We start from the raw sequence: 21,884 nt of genomic DNA on the forward strand, positions 1-21,884 counted from the left end.
AGAACTTAAACAAAGAAATAGGAAACATAAAAATGGAGATAAAAAACATTAAAAAGAACCAGTCAGAAATAAGAATACAGTAACTGAAATGAAGAATATATTACAGGGAATCAACAGTAGAATCGATGAAGCAGAGGATTAAATCACTGATTTAGAAAATAAGTTAGCAGAAAACACTGAATTAGAACAGAAAAAAGGAAAAAAAAAGAAAAAAGTAAGAACAGGTGACCTTTGGGACAATCTCAAATGTACCAACATTTACATTATAGGGGTAACAGAAGGAGAAGAGAGAGAGAGCAAGGAATTGAAAACCTATTTAAAGAAATAATGACAGAAAAATTCCCTAACCTGGCGAAGAAAATGAATATTCAAGCCCAGGAAGCACAGAGAGTCCCAAACAAGATGAACCCAAAGAGGTCCACACCAAGACACATCATAATTAAAATGTCAAAGATTAAAGACAAAGAAAGAATCTTAAAAGCAGCAAGAAAAAAGCAATTAGTTACCTACAAGGGAGCTCCCAGAAAACTGTCTGCTTATTTCTTAACAGAAATTTTGCAGGCCACAAGAGATTGGCAGGAATTACTCACAGTGATGAAAAGCAAGGACCTGAAACCAAGATTACTCTACCCAGCAAAGCCATTATTTAGAATCAAAGAACAGATAGAGCTTCCCAGACAAGAAGAAGCTAAAGGAGTTCATCGTCATCAAACCACTATTACAAGGAATGTTAGAGGGCCTTCTTTAAGATGAAAAAAAAAAAATCTGAATAATAAAATGGCAATAAACGTAAACAGATTAAAGGCTCCAATCAATAAATGAGGATGAATGGATAAGAAAAGAAGATGCTTACATATGCTACCTACAAGAAACTCACTTCAGATCAAAAGACACACAGACTGGAAGTAAAGAGATGAGAAAAGTTATTTCATAAAAATGGCAACAAACAAAAAATGCTCGGGTGACAATACTTATGCAGACAAAATAGACTTTAAAACAAAGCCTGTAATGAGACAAAAAAGGACCTAGTAATTCCACTTCTAGGTAATCATGTGAAGAAACCCAAAATACTACTTTGAGGGGACATGTTCATCCATATGCTCATTGCAGCTTTATTTACAATAGGCAAGATATGAAGGCACCTGGGTATCCCTGAATGGATGAATGGATAAAGAAGAGGTGGTACATATATACAATGGGATATTACTCAGCCATTAGAAAGAATGAAATCTTGCCATCTGTGACAACATGGATGGACCTAGAGGGTATTGTGCTGAGTGTAGTAGGTCAGACAGTGAAAGACAACTGTCATATGAATTTACTTATAAGTGGAATCTAAAGAACAAAACAAACAAACAAAACAGAAACAAATTCATAGATACAGAGAATATTTTGATGGTTGCCAGATGGGAGAGGGTTTCGGGTTGGTAAAAAAAGGAGAAAGGATTAAGAAAAACAAATTGGTTGTTACACTGTAGTCATGGGGATATAGAGTATAGCATAAAGAATATAGTCAATAATATTGTAATAACTATGTATGGTGTCAGATAGGTACTAGATTTGTTGTGGTGATAGATGGGAGGGGGATTGGGGACAGGGTGAAGAGGTGAAGGAATTAAGAAATACAAATTAGAAGTTACAAAAATAGTCAATGGAATGTTAAGTAAAGCATAGGTAATATAATCAATAATATGATAACTATGTTATATAGTTATAGCTAGGTGGGTACTAGACTAGTTAGGGGATCACTTCTTAAATTATATAAATGTCTAACTACTGTGCTGTACACCTGATGTCATGTACAGCATAGGGAATATAGTCAATAATATTGTGATAGCGTGGTACGGTGTCAGATGGTTGCTGGATTTAGCATGGTGATCACTTTCTTAGGTATATAAATGTTGAAAAACTATGGTGTATACCTGAAACTAATATAATATTGTATGCTAACTATATTAAAAAAATTTTTTTTAAAAAGAGGAAGCAAAAAAAAAACACTTTGCCTTTTAAAATATTTCTGAAACCATGAGTTTGAAGTGCTAATTAAAATTTTAATACACAGTAAAATATATGTGTTCATCTTAATATCATTCCATCAACCACCATGTCATATGCACATGGGTCACATCTTTAAAAACATGATAAAATGAACAGTGTGTTTCTGTCTGATTTGTAAACCCTGTTTTCATTGCTGTATGGTACTAGTGCTCATATTGGACATAGAATAAATTCCTGTTGATTTCTTAAAATTCAATAAACATTTTCTTATTTCATCTTAGCCTCTGATCTTGCCAATAGTCCTAAGGGAGATTCTCATGAGTTGGAGTAAACAGAGGAAAGGAAGTCTCCATTTTTAATAAGCAGAATTAATTAAAAAATCCTTTGGTATCTTCATTCTATCTTTAATATTTGGATTTCTCTGGGATTACCTGAACAACATGTTCCTGTCACATAGAAACATCTCACTTAATGATTTTTTTTTTTGCTTTTTTACATCCATATTTAAAAAAAAATTTTTTTTTTCAGTTACAGTTGACATTCAGTTACGGTTGACATTTATGTTAATTTCAGGTGTACAGCACAATCGTTACACATTTATACAATTTATGCAGTGATCTCCCTGACTAGTCTAGTATCCACTTGGCACTATACATAGTTGTTACAACATTATTGATTATATTCCCTATGCTGTACTTCATATCCCCAGGATTATTTTGTAGCTACTAATTTGTATTTCTTAATCCCCTCACCTTTTTCTCACCCAGCTCCCTAATCCCCCTCCCCTCTGCCAACCATGAGTTTGTTCTCTGTATCTATGAGTCAGTTTCTGTTTTGTTTGTTCATTTATTTGCTCACTTAATGATTAAATTGAGGTTTATTTGTAAGGAAAGGAGAGCTTCTAGAAACTTGAAATGCTTATTGCGAGAATGATCATCTGACATCATGAAGCTCAGATACTTTTCTCAGAGGAAGAAGAGGCCTCAGTAGCTGTCTGCTCAAGTTACTGGGCAGCCTAGTGCAGACTCTTGAGATCATACACCCTTTTCCTCTAGGTGGTGGCAATGCAATCACAATGCATGCTTGGAGTCATGATCCTCACAGATGGAGGCTGATGTCAAGGACATAATTTTCAAAGAGAGGCATGCACTGTGGACCACTTATCAGGGGTGTGGGAGACCAAAGGCATGCAGATAACACAGGACCTGAGACGGTGGGTCTTACTCCTGGTTTCTTCCATCTTGACTACATTGACTTTCATTTTTCTGATGGTTCCTTTGAGAAACACAGAGTATTTCAATGTGGAAGGTGATGAGCCAATTTTCAACAAAATATGTTGGGGTCAGAATTTTGCATTGCATCACCAGCATAGTGGTCTTTCTCCACCATTCATCCTTCACACATTCCCTCTGAAAAAAATCTAGTATTGAGAGGATAGAAGCCTGAGGTCCACTATACCTTGAAAAGCAAGCTTTATACACTTGCAAAGATGACCAAAATCATACACATCGAAACAACTGATGGGACAAATTTACAATTACAGGCTGAGAAAAAGTAGCATCTATAGGTCAAGGGAATGAGGTGCAGCCTAGGTAAAAGAGTTCCTACTTAACTGAATCTTTAAATTCTTTCCAAAATAAAAGCCTATTTAAAAAATACACTACTTGGCATTTTTATCTATCAGTGCATGCCTCATTGAAATGATAAGTTCTGCTGACAGCCAAACTTGAGCTCCATCAATATATCAATTAATATCTTTGGCTGTGGATTTTCCTGGTGCACAAAAGTATATCATCTTGGTCTTACCCTGATTTTTTGTCTTGAATTAGGAATGAATTTTCTTTTATAAGGGATTCATTTTTATTTCCAGTAGTTACAAAAGCTTAACATTTTCAGTATGATCCTTTTATCTGTTCATTTCCAGAAACGTCCTCAGTATTAAGGTTTCAGTCCTGGGTGGATTTTTTTTTTTTTTTTTTTTTTTTTTGCAAGCTCTTAATTGTTGCAGCAGTGCTGTGAGTCGTCTGTCTTGGCTTCCCTCACTCAATAGTTATGGCCTTGGGAATCTAATTCTCTCCTTTCTTGTAATCCTCTAATTTAGCCAAGTAAACGCCATACCCAAAAGCCAATCCAGTCCTCTCTGGGTTGTGGAAGGTGGATTAAAATACCAGAACTTTTAATTATGTATTTAAAAATTAAAAAATAGAAAATGAAGCTTTACTAACATGTTCCATAAAGATAGATATAGGTGTCGTAATATACTCTGTAAGACAGGCACAGGTCACAGGTCACATGGCCCAGGGGGAAGGGTAGTTCTAAGTACAGAGGAGGTGATAGCAACGGCTTCATGCCAGACACTTCATGCCATCCTGTAAAAAAGAACTTGGCCTAAACATAACACCAATAATTCATAGGTAAACATTAAAAATTTGCAGACACTTCTGTTCTTTGTTTGAGCTCTTTATCAAGCACATCAAGAGGCAGAAACAAACAGGATGTAATCAGGTATTACGCAAAGGAAGCCAAAATAATTCAAAATTATCCAGGCTATTGGAATCGTACATGAAGTATGTTTTCTGCCTTGAACTGTTAGCTAATGATAATGTGGAACCATCACAAATTAGTAAGACATTTAGAATTTAAGCATCTAGAAAATGCAGACAAAGCTTTACGAGTTTTTTCACTGATGTTTCAAACCTCATGAAACCCAATTTGCTAACCTTTTCAGTGAGAACAGGTGACTCTCAGTAATATGCTACCATAAGATATGTTTCCCAAAACAAATAGACTTAATCTGTTCCTTCAAGGTAAAGGTGAGATTTTTAACAAAGAGTGAGAACCTACTTGCTTTTAAAAAGAATTTGTCATGCAGAGCACATTGTGAGAACTGCTATCTGCTAATGTTTGCATCACTGTGTTTTTGTTACTGAAAATGGTGTGTCATCTATGAAAACTCTATCTGCACACTTAAAAATATGACCACAGATTTAGTTAAACTACTCCCAATATTTCTGAATAAACAGATTTGATAGATTTTGAGTTTGTTAAAAAATATAAAAATGCACCATTTTTCTGCTTATTTTGATGAACAATGAATTGACGTCTGGGAAGACAGAAATATGATAGCTGCATTTAAACAAAACACTTTTGTGCAATTGATGGATAGAATAGAAAAAATCAATATCATAATATAATAAACCTGGAAAACTATGTACTTCATTCATTTGTATCTATATATATGAAAGGATCTTTTTCAGATGTGACAGCCATTGAAATCAATTTTCAAAATAAACTGTATTTGGGAACTTCCACTTCTGCCAAAGAGTAAGTAATAGTAACCAGATTGATCCTCCAGCTTGAAATTATTTTTTAAAATAGACATAATAAATAAAACAATGGTTTTCATAACACTGGAATTCAGGCATAAAGAACAGTGATTCACGACAAATGGGAAATAAGGTAAGCCTGTCACTACCCCAGCTTGCTTCCTGCCTTAAGAGAGTTTCCTGGCAGCTTAAGGGGGAGAAAGCTAGATGGAGTCAAGTGAACTCCTTGAGTTGAGAAAACCAGCTGAGAGTCTGGGGAGACCGGAGTGGTTACAGTTTGTAGGACAGTAGCAGAGAAAGGAGAACTCAAAGCGAGGGGACCTCAAACATTTCAGAGCACATATCCATAGCTGATCAACAGAACAGTATCAGTGCATTCATGTGCGGAAACTACCCACTTCTGGGAAAAACCACCTGAAAGGACTGAAAAAAGCAATAGTCAATAGTCACACAGGCGATAGTCCACAATGCTCCCCAAACCCTGTCAATTCCCAAGTGATAAAAGTACTAGGAGCCTCTTTTGTCTCAATATAGCTTTGGTGGGGAGTGGAGTGTAATTCTGACTGTCTAACTTGCCTGTCTGGTTGGTGCAGAAAACAGGTTCTGAGAGAATGGCAGGGAATTATTGCAGACTTAATCAGGAGGTGATGCTAATTACAGCTGTGCTAGAATGTAGTATTGGCTCCTAATATGCAGCTATTCTGCATATGGAAATGCCGTTTCTGTCTGCAGGGCTTCCACCCAATAACCAATTCTAGATTTAACAAACCTTATTCACTGCTTTGATATCCTATCCAACATCACATCCAACGGGATACATTTATTGCCTAGGAAATGCAGCAATGAACTATTCCTACAATTCAGTGGTGTTTTATGTATCCATCACGCAGAGAAAACAAGCACTAGAATTGTCTGTTCACTCATTATGGCACCAGCTGGCAGACAGCTCCTTAGATGTTGGGATGCTGTCTAATGGAATATGGTATATGTCTTCAACCAATCAAAAAACAATACATGGAACTGTTTCTACAAATTCATCAGGGACGGAGGTTATGCAGTTTCAACAAGCAAGCTGCCCCTTCCCCAAGATTGGCTACTACCCGCCACCCCACTGCTGAGTGCCCAACCTGCCCACTGCATACGGTCAATGCTGAATCCTTCACATGGCACCAGCGTCCACATTTTGAATTTGCTACCTGTGGCAGGTTGATCACATGGGAACTCCCATCCTGTCGGGCACGTTCAATACTTTGTTCTCCGAATTGGTTTCTTTTCCTCAGATCCAAATGTTATCTGTCTTTTTTTTTTATATCATATATATTAATTTCTCTTTATATCATTTCCAACATAGTCTCTATTCTCTGAAGGATGAGAGTTTTCTATAATGCTTAGGTGAAGCAAGAAAGAATGTGTTTGGCTCCCTTTGGTGCTTGAAAAGGTCACCTCCTCATTGGAGATCAAGCTGAAAATTGATCCACTTCAGTTGTGTAGTTCCATGTCGTGCCTTGTGTATTCTCATTATCTAGCTTCCTTACAGCAGTAGTTCAGAAATTATTTTATTCTATGTTCCTTATACGGTAGCCATAAAAGCAACTTGAAAAGAGTAGCAGGCAGAACTAGATTAAGAAAATAATGGATAAAGATCTAAAATTAAGACGATTCTTAGCGTTAAAGTTGTAGTGATTGCTATTACTTAATTGAACTGTGAAATGCCCTCACTAAGTTCATTTCCACTCGGCCTTTTCTTGTAATAAACAACTATTTGTCATGTAGTCACAGAATAGATTATAGCAAATGTTTGGCACATACAAGCACATATAGTAGTGGGAGCTGTTTCACTGAAATATTGAAGGTGATATATTCTGTAGAGTCCTGATGAATGCTTTCTGGATTTTTAAAATGATGGCTGGACACAGTCATGGGTAAAACAAAGTCACCTGTGATCACTCTGTTATGCCACCTGCTTTTAACCACTACGAACCATACCAGTACTTTTTTAGGAAACTGAGGTGGTGGGGCTACAGCCAGAGAGTACACAGGCAGCTGGAGGAAGGCCATCCAGTGGGACTCCAGCCCTTTTCCTCTCCGTGGGGGCAGAAGGGGAAGGAATCATCTGACTACAGGCTTGAGTAGCTGGCAGAGGCTCTGAAGCTAATGAAGCCTAAGCTCCAGGGCCCCTTCCAAAACTCTGCGGTGGGTCCTATTAACATGTTGTCATGGTCACATGTTCTTACAAATTTTGCAAAAGTAAGGTTTTTAAATTTAATCAGTTACAACAACTGTCTGTTTCCACTCTGATTTCCTCTCCGTCATACAATCTAGTCATCATCTTCCATGGCTTGGGAGTAACCTCAGGTATATTTGAGATCTGGCTGAGGGATATTTGAGCTGGAGAGGCATTCAGTTTGGATTCAGGAACATATTTATATAGGTCACAGTCCCTTCCATGACATCGAAAGCCATGGTCGGTATATACGGTCTGACAATTACGTTCGCAAACTTGTTGCAATGATGTTGCTAGCCTTTTTTGATGTAAGAGGAATTATTCATTATGAATTTGTACTAACTGGACAAACAGTTAACCAAGTTTACTATTTGGAAGTGCTAAAAAGGCTGCATGAAAAAGTTAGACGACCTGAACTTTTCACCAACAATTCATGGCTCCTGCATCACGACAATGCACTAGCTCACACAACACTGTCTATGAGGGAGTTTTTAGCCAGTAAACAGATAACTGTATTGGAACACCCTCCTGATCTGGCCCCCAATGACTTCTTTCTTTACCTGAAGATAAAGGAAATATTGAAAGGAAGACATTCTGATGACATTCAGGACATCAAGTGTAATATGACGACAGCTCTGATGGCTACTCCAGAAAAAGAGTTCCAAAATTGCTTTGAAGGGTGGACTAGGCACTGGCATCGGTGCATTGCTTCCCAAGAGGAGTATTTTGAAGGTGACCATAGTGATATTCAGCAATGAGATATGTAGCACTTTTTCTAGGGTGAGTTTGTGAACATAATTATCAGACCTCATAGGAATGGCGTCCAGGTATCTTCAGTACCTTGTTAAAATGAATGTTCTCTCCTGTCAAAAATATTCTTAAAATGTGGCTTACACAATTATAAACAGATCATACATTTTTTTCTTTTTTGATGGGGAAGAAAAATGGAATTAGAATTTCTGTATTTTTAGGGTCCAAACGAAACCACACTCATAAAGTAAATATGTATGGGAAATAAATGTTTTATGCGTGCCAAATACTAATAACAAGATATAAATTTTGATCAGCCATGCTGAATTATATTTCTATTCTTTAATTGAAAATGATATTGCATTATTATTTTCAAATAAAGAGACTACCACAATATGCACTAAAACTGTAGAAAAAAAACTGTAAATGCACGGCAGATTAAAGTGCACATTTTTTTCTGGATTTTTATGTTTCTGTCAATTATTAACTTAAAATTTTGTAATTTGTTGTGATTTCCTTTTCTCATTCTAAATAAAGATTTACTTTTACACCTAACATTGTATTTTCAGTTTTTATTCTTTTTCTTTAAAAAAGTTCCCCAAATCCTATGAGCTTTGAGGCTTTGGATCTACCTCTGGGCTCTGACGTTGCTTTAGCATCAGTTGACCAGATCATTTCTTCTTCACCAACACACACTGCCAGGCTGTCATCAAATAAAGGGCCTATGATGGTCATTCTACTTTGTTCTATTGTGAAGGTGACTTGGGCATTTGATTTTAGTTACTTCTAGAGGCCAGAAATACAATTGCTCAGATTCAAGTTTCCATGACCCACAATATTATCAAGCTCTGGGGTACGACACATCACCCACAAATAAAACTGAGTCCATTTCAACAACCTGACTAAATGATGTAGAGGATTTTTAAATATTTATTTTTAAAGAAAACTTGGCTACATTACACTTGTTTCTAAACTATATACATGCCTTCACTACTCAGCAGCAATTTTCTGGAATCTTTTGTTAATTATTTAGAAACATTACTTCACATAAAATATATAGATGATGAAGGGTAGTAGATTGTGGCGGGGGGGTCATCCCTTTGTGAGGGGTATAAATGTCCAATTATTACATTGTTTTGTACACTTGAGATTAATTAAAATAAAATAAAAAAAATTAAAAATAAATATATGTCAAAGTACTTTAAATTCTCTCTGATGCGATTTGAGGCTGGATAATAAATGAATAACTCTTTCTCTTTGTGATGGAATAAATTATCATGCTCTGAGATTTAGAACATCAGAAAGGACAAATGACAAAAACAAAACAAAACAAAAAAACCCACACACACACAAAAAAAGAATGCCCTAGAGAAAAAACTCTGTGCTTGCTTGAATAAGAAATATAAAACTGTTTTATTCCTGTAAGTTTTGGAATCAAATCATGTATAGATTTGGATGTGTTTGTGTGAAAGAAAACAATTAAGATACGTTTCTTGTATTCTTATCATCCTTATCTCTGTTAGCCATGATATAGGTTAATGGAGACATCTTCCCAGCTCCATTATTTTGATACAGATGTCACTAACTTCTCTCAGACATATTTTTAATTGCTGTTAGTTTCTAATGAAATTCATGATCCTGAGGGAAAGTAAACTCAATGAAGGATCTTTCTAGCTTATTGCAGACTACACAGTGCATATGTCTGATACTGACATAATTAATGTTATTAAATAGACAGAAATTTATTCCAAGGGACTGATGAATTAAATGTATTAGATATTATACAGAATAACATATATTTTCTAAACTACCACCACTCCAATGTAATATTCTGCAGCAATGTTTTCTTTTTTTTTTTAAACACGGACAGAGACTACATTATTCACAACTCAAAAATTTATAGTCATTGTTATACTTGTATTTTGTTATAGCTTCTGAAGTGTAAATGGCCAACTAAGATAATGGCATTGTTCTTAGTAATGTGGAGCTAGTTTGAGAGACCTTTTTCTAGATTGTTTGTTATGATAAAAATAATATATGACTAAATTTTAATATCAATTTCAAATGCATTCATTGTGTTCCCAATTATCCCAAATATTTCCATGTCTTTGTAAGTAATTCATCCATTCATTCTAAAATTAATATGTAATGTTACAAGTCTTTTTTTAAATTGGTGGCCTTTTTGTATATTACTATTTCCGTGTTAAGACCCGGTCTTATAGTAAAATAAGACTGGGTATTGCATCATTTTTGCTCCAAAAGATGCATTAGAGCTGATTGTCCGGCTAGGTCTTATTTTCGGGGAAACACGGTTTGTGTAAATTTTTTATATATTATAAAGCTAATGGGCTCATTAAACATATTCTCAATGCAAATTTTTTCAGCATTATAAAAGTATGCAGAATAAATGGGAAAACTTACTTGTATATCCACTCTGTGTATTATACTGCCCTCTTCAGAAATCAATACGCCTGGCAAGTTTTCATATCCATTACATATGTGTATATTTTTGTACATGAGTGGGATTAAATCATATATGTTGTTTTACAGCTTGCTCTTTTCCTTAACAATATGTTGGAAATCTTTACATTTTGGTATATTTAAGAGCACATCATTCTTTTCAACACTTTAGTAATATGAGCTACTCTAAGTATTTGATCGGTTCCCTGGGATGGAACTTAGGTTGCTTTCCATATGGGTTTTTTCTGTGGGGGTCAAAAAAATAACTTCCTTCCCACCTTTCTAAATTCTTCTGGCTGGGCTGATAATCAAATTAGCATGAGACAGATTAACAGGAGGAAATGTTCAAAATTTAGTATGGATGTACCTGTGGGGATGCCATAGAATACGAGACCTAAGGATGCATTGAGCAGTTGAGGTTTCTATGCCATCCTGGACTTAAGGAGAAAAGGTGGGTGATGGTTTGGGACTTCAAAGGGCAGGAAGGCAATTCACATGGAGAAGGAAAAGCCAATGTTTGGTAAATGTTTGCTGGGCCACCTTTAACAATGGGACACAGAGAGAGGACTTTGAACAAATGGGCCATGTTACGTTCTTCTCTATCAGATACTAGTTTGCATTAAAATGTAGTTGTCTGTGATAATATCTTCCCTCCTGGAGCAGGTCCTCTATCTAAATCCTTTTTAGGCAGGCAAAGGGGGGCGAGTCAAAGTTTCTTTCTGAGTCTTTTGTTTCTTAAATGCAACCGGGTTAAAATAGTCAATATCCCAAAGAGGCATATTTTGGGTGGCAAACTCTATTCCCCTTTACTTTCCATAATCGACTATTCTAAGCAACACTGCTGAGACCATTTACTTCCATCCATCTTGAGTATATGTAGAAGATCTTTAGGACAGATTCATAAATGTAAATTAGCTGAGGTAAAGAGTATGAATGTTTCATATTTTAATTCCTCCAAAATGATCCCCAAATTTACATTGTAACCAATAGTTTATAAGAGGTTTTTTTCACATCCTTAGAAACACTGGATAATGTCATTTAAATTAATGAGATATGTAATATATACTTAATACATACACTATAATTAGCATGTTCTTGATTACCAATGAGGTTGAACAGCTTTTTTTTTTCAACGTTTACCTCACCTTGCAGTTATCATCTTAAAAATGACTATACATAACACTGAGATTTTACATTTAAGCAAATGAAAACAAGGATTCTTAGTATTAAGGATAGGCCAGCACATTTAGTTTAGGATGGAGAACCCAATAATATTTGATATGGATCAGTGGAGACCTGCAAGAATTAGTAGCTTCAAGAGTAAAGCAGTGAGATTCCCAAGAAATCTTTTAGCTATTCAAGGTCATTGCCAAAGGACCCCCTGACTCCAATATTTAATTGTCTTCCTAACCTCAAACTAACTCTTTTGACTTTATAAAATCTTTGGATGTCTTAGTAGTGAGTTCTTTAAAAATCATTTTTATAACACAGTTTCTGAACATGACATTTTGCTAACACTGCTGTAGTTACAAAACAGAATAGATGCATGTGTTTTTCATTTTTGTGTATTTTTAAGTCTCTAAAAATAGTTTTCACACTTGCTTTCTGATAAAAAATCCAAATGAGTTTTTCAAAACATACAGAGTAGAAAAATAATAAAAATGAATAATGTTTATAACCACAGGACCTAGCCAGAAATACTTGATACATAGACACTTAATAAATACCTATTGGATAAAAGAATAAATGAACTGAGTGGGAGATTTTGTCTAATTAAGGATTAGCTAATGATAAAATAAATACTAAGCCAAAAAAGACTGAAGACACTATTGACAAAGTGTTTAATAAAGCATATATATATATATATAAAGTTTTGTTTTGGTCCATATTATATGTACATATTCAGATTGCTCTCCATTAAGTTATATTATGATATTTATAAATTGATTATACTATCATATAGATATTAAAGACATTATACTATCATAAATAAATGTTAAAGAGAAGCTCTCCATAAACTTATGTACAGGTAGAAAATTTGTCTTAAAGAAGGATTTTCTGTTTTTAGAGAGCCTATTGCTGCTTTCTATACAGACAGAAGATGAAACTCAGACTAATTCTCAGTCCCTAGATTTCTTCCCTTCTGTATGTACACTCTCCCTTGGTGATCTCAGACAATTTAAATTTTAAATACCATTTTATATACCTAAGACACCTAAGTGTATTACTTCAATGCAGACTGGAGTAACCTCACTTTCAGAATGATTTGTCTAATTCTTATTCAACATCTCTACTTAGGTGTCTAATAAAAATTCAAAATTAACATGTCCAAAAGTGAGCTCCTAATTGTCCCTGAAAACCTGGACCACCTCAGTCTTTCTTTTTCCAAAAGATGGCAAGGCCATCCTTTCTGTCTAGGCCAAACATCTGGGTATAATCTTAATTTCTCTCTGTTACTCATTCTATCAAATTCATATATAATTCTTGTGCAAATCTTGTTTTCCTTCCTCCAAAAACCTACCTAGATTCATATTTCTCAGCATCCCCACTACACATTATTTCTTACCTGTGTTATCCAACAGCCTTCTAATTGGTGTTCCAAGAGCATGTTCCCAATACAGAAGCCAAGTGAACATGTAAGTTAGATAACATCACTCCTCTGCTCAAGACTCTCAACTGGTTTCCTATCGCTTAAGTTAAAAGCCAAAGTCCTTACACAACCTTTGTTCTCCACAGTCCTATGCAATCTTCTTTGAATATTCCCACTCTCATCCACTACCAATGTCCCCATACACCTTCCACCACTGGCCTCCTTACTGTTTCTTAAATACGTTAGGGACATCGCTGCTTTCTAGGTTCTCTTCTTTCTCCCTAAATGCACCTCTGGATTCTGAGCACTAGGACACACAGTAAGTGCACAATAGATATTTGTCAAATAATTTAAAGAATTGTAATTTAAGATCCATGTTAATTGAATTTGTTTTATCAAAAGGACAGATGTTTAAATTGTTCATACAGTACCAAAACTTAAGAACACGATCAAAGACCAATGCGGTCCTATAAAAATGACACAGAAACAACATTGAAGAGGTTTATATAATCTAAACGACAACAATAAAAACATCAAAAAGGATAATTATGGCAATTGGTAATAAGATAATAAAAGGATAAAATATGGAAGACTTTTTGGAGATGAGTTATTAGATGTAACACCAAAAGCACAATCCATGAAAGAAAAAATTTGTAAGTTGGACTTGATTAAAATTAAAAATTTCTGCTCTGTAAAACACACTATGAAGGGAATGAAGAGACAATCCACAGACCAGGAGAAAATAACTGCAAAACACATATCTTATAAAGGACTTGTTTCCAAACTATACAAAGAATTTTTAAAACTCAGCAATAAGAAAGCAAACAACCCAACTTAAAAAATAAGCCAAAGACTTTAACAGACATCTCCAAAGAAGATAGACAGATGGCAATTAATCATATGAAAAGATGCTCAACATCTTATCTCATTAAGGATTACAATTTAAGAGACAATGAGATACCACCACATACCTAATAGAAAGGGGAAAATCCAAAACACTAACAATACCAAATGATGATGGCGAGGAGGTAGAGCAACAGAACTCTCATTCATTGCTGGTGGGAATGTGCCACTTTAGAAGACAGTTTGGCAGTCTCTCATAAAGGTAAACATACTCTTACCTTATGATCCAGCAATCACACTTACAGTTATTTATCCAATCGTGTTGAAAACTTATGTTCACACAAAGACCTTCACATGAGTGTTTGGAGCAGCTTTATTCCTCTCTGAATGACTGTGAGAAAAGGGTTTGGCTGGGTTTGGGGAGCTGAGGGATGGGATTGGACTGTGACTGCAGGACATGGATTTCCAGGAGACATGGACTAAGTGTGTAGAAGTGAAGCAGCAATGGAGGGAAAACCAAGCAGACAAACAAAATGAGTGAGATACAGTGTGAAGGTTATGAGCAGGTATAAGACAACTTGAAATCTCCACAGAGCACGTAGATTCTAGAGGTGTGAGGAGGGATCTGGAGAGTTTCTCTTGGTGCCAACATGTGGCCAGCAGGCTGTCTATGGCATGGCCCTCGGGTGTTAGTAAGTTGTTAAGGGCTCAGAGAAGTTTCGAGCATGCCCTTAACCTCACAGATCTTATTTTCCTTCTGTATTCACTCATTTCCTTTCCAAATATGCCAGGCATTTAAATTCTACTTTTACTAGAACATTCAATCCCTTGATCTTATTTTCCAATCAAATTTACTGAGAAATGCACTCAGACCAGTTTTTCCAAAGGATTCAATTCTGATCATGTCACTCCTCTGTTTCAAAGAGTTCAGTAGACCCAGTTACCCTACCTGGGCCTTTGAAGATGATCTCCTAGTCTAAATATACCTTTCCAATTTTCAGATCATGGTTTAAAGTGGGTTGGCAGGTGCTCTTTTGTTTCTTGCAGATGAGCAGGAAGAAACCAAGGTTCCTTCCATCTTGCGGTTCTTCACTTCTGTAGGTACTTAGAGTCTTCTCTATTCAGGATGAGAAAAAGACAGTGAGGATTGTACGTGGAGGTTTTTATGGACCAGGCCTGGAAGTAGGCATCACTTCTGTCACATTCCATGGTCCGACTCAGACTTATCTCAACACTTAACTGCAAGAGAATCTGGGAAATGGAACATAGTTGTGTGCTCCCAGGAAAAAAGAAACAGATGTAGCTATTGAACAAAGGACTTTCTGCACATCAATCTTATTACTCCAACTCTTCTAACTGTACTCTTATTTTAGGACACACCCTGGGCTTTCCAGATTCCAGGATTCCAATCCTGTGCTTGCAGAGTTTACATTTTAATGAGGGAGACATTCATTAAGCAAATAGTGATTTAAAAAATCAGAAATAAAAATACTAGACGGGCTATGAAACCTTAAACTATGGGGTTAGGGTGAGGAAATGAAGCTTGAGCAGAGATCAGATTAAAGAGAGGAGAGGAGCATTCCAGGCAGAGAGAACAGCACATGTCTAAGTGTCAGGAGGAAGCATGGTATGCATGACTTTTAGAAATCCAGAAAGCAAAGGAGATGGAGGTGTGACAAGAGACTTGAGATGCAGATAAAGGACTGATGGCCTTATTGGCCACACTGATGTTTTTATCAGTATCCCAGAAGTATTTGGAAGCCATTGGTTGGATTTATATAAGAGAGTCAAAGCGATCAGACTTAAGTTTCAAAACCTGGTGCCAAATGGCTGCAGATAGAAATATTTTTCTGTTGTACTTCAGGGTGAAATAGAGTGAGCTGAAGAGGCTACAGGTAGACTCTTGCAACTGGGAAGGTATTGCAATAGTTCAAGCAAAAAATAACGGTAATTTGAACTGAGATAGAGGTAGTTGGGATATAGAGAAGTGAATTGATATAAGAAATATTTCAGAGGTAAAATGACAGGACATTGAATCAAATTGGGTATGATGTCATTGGAGGTAAAGAAAAAAAGGAATCAAGGACGACTCCCTGTTTTCTGGCTTGTGCATATGGTTTGGTGTTGATATAATTTATGAAGATAGGAAATTATGGGGCAATTATTATAAATTCAGTTTGAAACCTTTAAATTTTGAGTTGTTTTAAACATTCGAACAATATGGGTCTACATGGGTCAAAAGACTGCTCTGTGAAGGCTGCTTATATAGCCCTGTGGATCGTCTGCATAGGTGGGGATTGAAGACATTGCCATAGATTAGACTGGCTAAGGTAAGAACACAGAGGAAAATAGGAGCATTTCGGATTAAGCATTGAAAATTGCAACTTTAAATGCACAGGAAAGGGAAAATGATGAGCAACAGAGATTTCAAAAGAACAGCCAGAGATGTTGAAGAAAAACCATGGATGTGCATGTTTATGGAGTCAGAGATGAGAGTCAGGAAGGAGGGAGTAGCCAACATAGTATATATGCTCCCAAGAGATTCCCAGTGACCTTAGTGAGAGCCATGCTGGTGAGATGATGGGAGTAGAAGCTAGCGTGTTTTGAAGAGGTAGTAGATAATGAAAAAGAATGGAGACAGAGAGTATACACAACACTTTGGAAAATACTGTTGCAAAGGCACAGTGATGGGGAGTGAAAGACGGCGAGAAAGATAAGGTAGCAGCCAAGGACGTGGATGATTCAGCGAAGGCTTTCTTTCCTTCAATTATAAAGATGTGAACATGGTTCAAAAGCCACGGGATGGAATACATTAAAAGGGAGAGGTTACAAATAGGAGGGCAAAGAAAGCTGAAAGCAATAGGCTCTAGAAACTAGGTGGTACGATTAGTCTTAGATGGTTATTGAGAGAGAGCTTCTTGTTTTTAGTAAGAACGAGGGGAACAGATATGAGTGGGGTTATGAGTGAGGGAAGATGAAAAAGTTGTCACTTGATGGCCTCTGTGTCCTTTGCAAAGCAGAAGGTGAAGCCAAAGCACTGAAGGGATCTGCAGGCAAAGGTTTGGAGGTGTGAGCTGAGTAGAAAAGGTTGGAAATGACCCTTATAGCATAAAATAGGGAGTTATCAGAGTAAGACCATAGGCTTAATATATATCGATCCCTGATTGGATTTCATTCAAATCATCCTGTATACATATGTCAAATGCTTGCCGTTATAATTTCTCTGCATTATCAAATTACCAAACAGAACAGATGGAATCTCCACATTCAACTTCCTCTCCCAAATTGCGCCTCTTGCAGAGAGCCACACTATACAAGCAGCTCTAGAAATGTACAGCTTCCCAGTTACGCATTTTCTTCATGACCCTTAATGAGGAGGATGTTCTTTCCTTGGTCACTGGAATTTCTTCCAGAATACTCATGTCTCCTTCAAAATGTTTCTTCTAGATTCTTCTGCTAAGACAGGTAACGGCACCAATCTGTCAGTGGATCCCCTACCCCTCTTCAGACTGTAGACATCTTCACCCCTTTGCTCACAGAGTTGAGAATATTATTAACTCTGTAATTTTTCGCATGAAAATTGATTTGGTGTGATTGATTGGAAGTAAAATTGTCAATGCAAAGTTATTATGCCTATTTGTAAAACTCTTATCAGTCAAAGCAGTGCATTTTCAAAACACGTGATTAATGTTTTCATAGTTCCTACATAGCACATGAAATCACCATGACCAATTCTATAGTTATACATTTGAAACCACTTTTTAAAAGACATATATGTAGACTTTGTGTGTAACACAGAGTGGACAGAAAATGTTGCCTTACATCTTTAATTTGAAGGGAAGTAAAGAAGGAAGATCGGCGGGCACCATTTCCATTTAGCAAACAACATGTCTTGCTTTATTGATAAATTATATATAAGTTCCAGTCATGCTTTTTTGCCAGGCTAAAGTGAATCCTTCCCATGCAGAATCTTAATGCTTTAAATTATAATCAGTCAAGAAATCTAGTTATGAAGAAAAGCTAGGTGAATGAACGATAACAATGTCTGGAATGGCTCAGGAAAAAAAAATTATAAAAGCCAATTAGCCAATGTATCACATATAAACAAAAGATGAGATAAACCTGCATAACTTAAGGCTATTGAATGTCTTTAATTTTTTACATTTGTATGGAAATTAACAACACACATTAATCCTAGGATATACCTGAAAGAGGGAATAGTATTGAAAATTGGCTATCTGCCTTCCTAATTTAGGGTCATTCATTTTACAGCTTGCAGTTGGTGTCCAGTGATAAATACCTGCTCAGGTTCTTTAAGCCCTTTGTGCAGATGATTTTGTGTCATAAAACCTATGCCCTGTAATATAATATTCTTATTTGATTTTCCTTTAAACTTTGTAAGAATCGTTTGTTTTTTTAAAAAAAAACATAGATCCCTTAATAGGAATTTTTTAGGAAAAAAAAAGAGGCAATGGGAAAAGAGTCTCCAAAAGCAAAAATGACCTTTACAGTGAATTTCACTGCTTCTCAAATGTGGCAAAAATGCTATGTGCTGGCAGTTGAAACATGCTATTCACCTGAGGGCCGTCTGTCAATCATTCCCATTTTGAAAGACACAGAATTTATGAATTGTGAACACACCTTTTAAGTGAGAACCCAATGTTCATCAAGAGAAAAATTAAAACAAATGCTCCAATGAACTGAAAATCAAAATGCTGCCTGGTTATCTGATTTTAGTAATCTATTACACATAATCTACAGCTCATATGTGATAATAACTGTCATATGTGAGTTATGGATGACAAATTGCATGGCAGTCACTGGGCTTTTCAAGTGGAATATAGTCTGGAGACCGATGGCTTGGGTTTTTATCTGCACTCCATAGAAAGTGAATTATTTGTCATTGAGCAACCCTGATAAATACAACTCTCTAATAACGGAACTGCTGACAGCCTCGTAGGCGATTTCAGTCGTGGAAGCCAGGGCTAAACACACCGAACTGCATTAGACTTGGTCCCTGGGGTACAGAATGGAGCTGCATGGGCAAGAGCACTGCAAGGATTCCATCTGACTCCTCATTAAACCTCTCAGAGGGATCAGGTCTCCTGCTTGCCGCCAATATTGCTTCTCTTTCCATAGAAAAGATAGGTGTGAAGGAACTACACAGGCATAGGTACAGTTTTAGATGTTTAGGAAAAGGATGCTTTTCCTAACAAAAACAAAGCCTCCTACAGATTTAAAAAAGATCTTCCACTCTCCTGATCATTAAAAAAACCTTATTATTATTTCCAAAGGAAATAGAGAGCTTTATTTCAGTTTGTGAGAATTCACTTTTAAACGCCTGTCTTAAGGCATGTAAAAGACCCTGTTTTTTTCTGCATTTATCTTTTCTCTGCGAGAATAAGCATTACGGGGAAAATAGTTGGTGATAATGATCTCAGCCTCTTTCTGACAGTATTGTTGGAGTAATGAAATCAGAACAAACGTTTTGAAGCGATTGGTGAAGCATACATTACTATTTGCATTGTATGTCGCCCATGGCCATTCTTGTTGATTTGGAATCTTGAAAATAGCATAAGATTTACCATACTTTGGAATTATTGCATTGGAAAACCAGTCAATAGTTTCAAAGAAACACACAGCACACTCTATAGATTGAAAACTCCATACTGCTGATGATACAGCATTCACATTCTTTTGGGAGTCTCTCCTAGGAAAATTCACAAGACTGTTATTGTTTTAAGTGCAATAAAAACAAAAGGAACTATTTTTTCCAGCAACAGCTATGTGAAATACTTTATTCTGGAGAGAAAATTTTCTGTGATTATGAAATAATACCTTTAGTCTTCTGCCATCAAATCAGTGTTACTTAATGAAGTATTAATAATGCTAATTACTAATACTTCACTGAGGAATGCTTTACTGCTAACTGTTCACTGTTATTGTTCCCTAAAAGTGGTCCACATGTATATATGTCCAAGGGCATAAATAGCTAAGCAAATTTTGATATAAGTGATGGATAAAAACATAGAAAGATGACATAGCAAAATATAATTATATAAAAATATGCATCACTGTGAAAGTTCTTTTGGAATTCACAAGATGAATGTATGATCAGTGGAATTGCTTTCTAATGTCCTACATGTATCAATTAAGCTAAGATCCATGCATCTACACACATGCAAATCACAGAAAAGCATGAGTATCTTCATGTATGTCTGTAATCCACAACATGGGCACCATCTGCTTTAAAATCAAATTCTATTCAAAAGAGGAATTATTGGCAACTTGTATGTGTGATTTTGCCACTGGTCTAAACATATCTTTAGTTCTAGACATTAGATGACTTTAGTGTCACTTTTGGGAGTGGGTGGGAATAGAATGCTGCTTTCAGGAGCTTCAAAATAAAACATATTTATGTTAAACCAAAGCCCTACAAGTTCCGTCCCAAGGATAAAATTTTCAGATAGCCTATGCGTCTGACCCAGAGGGAGGGAGAAGCAAATCATATTTTCCTAAAAGAAAGAGAACGTCCAAGCCAACAAAGAGTGGGTATACGTACATTAAAGTGAGCATATAAGGAGGGAGGAGGTGACAACAAAAGAAGCTTTTAAAAGAAGACAGCAAAGACACTATTCTCACATAAATTCAGATCGTTATTCTATATTTATGCACATGAGGATTCAGTACACGTGTCTACTCATGTAAATATATCCAACCAAAATCTTTCTCAGACACACATATACATAGGAACCAAGTGATCAGTGCTTGGTCACTGCTCATCTAGCATAAGGCTGAATAAACATAGCTCTGAGTCCCTTTCTATGCCACTACTCCCCAACTGTGTGACGGAGACAAAGTTGTAGCGTAAACTCCTATATTCGTGACCAACGTCACCGTGCCTGTCTGCTAGTGCCCAGGCATGTCCCCAAGATAAACCGAAAGTCCCATTTTTGGCAAGGCACAGCAAGGATAATGTATTCTATAGTAAGGAATGGTTTATATTTGAATAGTGTACTCCATAGTTTATTTTGACAGGTATCTTTCAAAAATACACAAGGGGACATAACTAATTTGTGGATGCATAGCTTGGAAGTAGTTGCTCGAGTTTCTAAAAAGTTACATATTAGTTATTCATGAATACTTCACACTTGTTAAAAAGTAGATGAGTGAAGATGGACAAAAGGTACAAACTTCCAATTATACAATAAATGTAGAGGATGGTGACTATAATTAGCAATACTGTATTAAATATTTGAAAGTTGCTAAGAGACTAAATCTTAAAAGTTCTTATGACAAGAAAAAATTTGTAACTATGTGTGGTGATGGGTGTTAACTAGACTTACTGTGGTGATCATTCCATGATATATACAAATATTGAATCATTGTGTTGTACACCTGAAACTAATATATTATATGTCAATTATATCTTAATTAAAAAAATAGTACAGAAAGGTCCCGTGTACCCTTCACCTAGTTAGTGAAGTATCAAAACCAGGAAACTGACATTGGCACAGTTCACAGACCTGATTCAGATGTCACCTGTTTTACATGTACTCATTTGTGTGTGTATGTGTATGCGTGTGTGCGCTTCTGTGCAATCTACCTCTTGGTAGATTTTTAAAATTACTACTACAATCAAGATACAGAACTGTTTCATCACCACAAAGAGCCCTCACATTACTGCTTTTTA

This window comes from Rhinolophus ferrumequinum, chromosome 10, assembly GCF_004115265.2.
Source record: "Rhinolophus ferrumequinum isolate MPI-CBG mRhiFer1 chromosome 10, mRhiFer1_v1.p, whole genome shotgun sequence".
NCBI lineage: Eukaryota > Metazoa > Chordata > Mammalia > Chiroptera > Rhinolophidae > Rhinolophus > Rhinolophus ferrumequinum.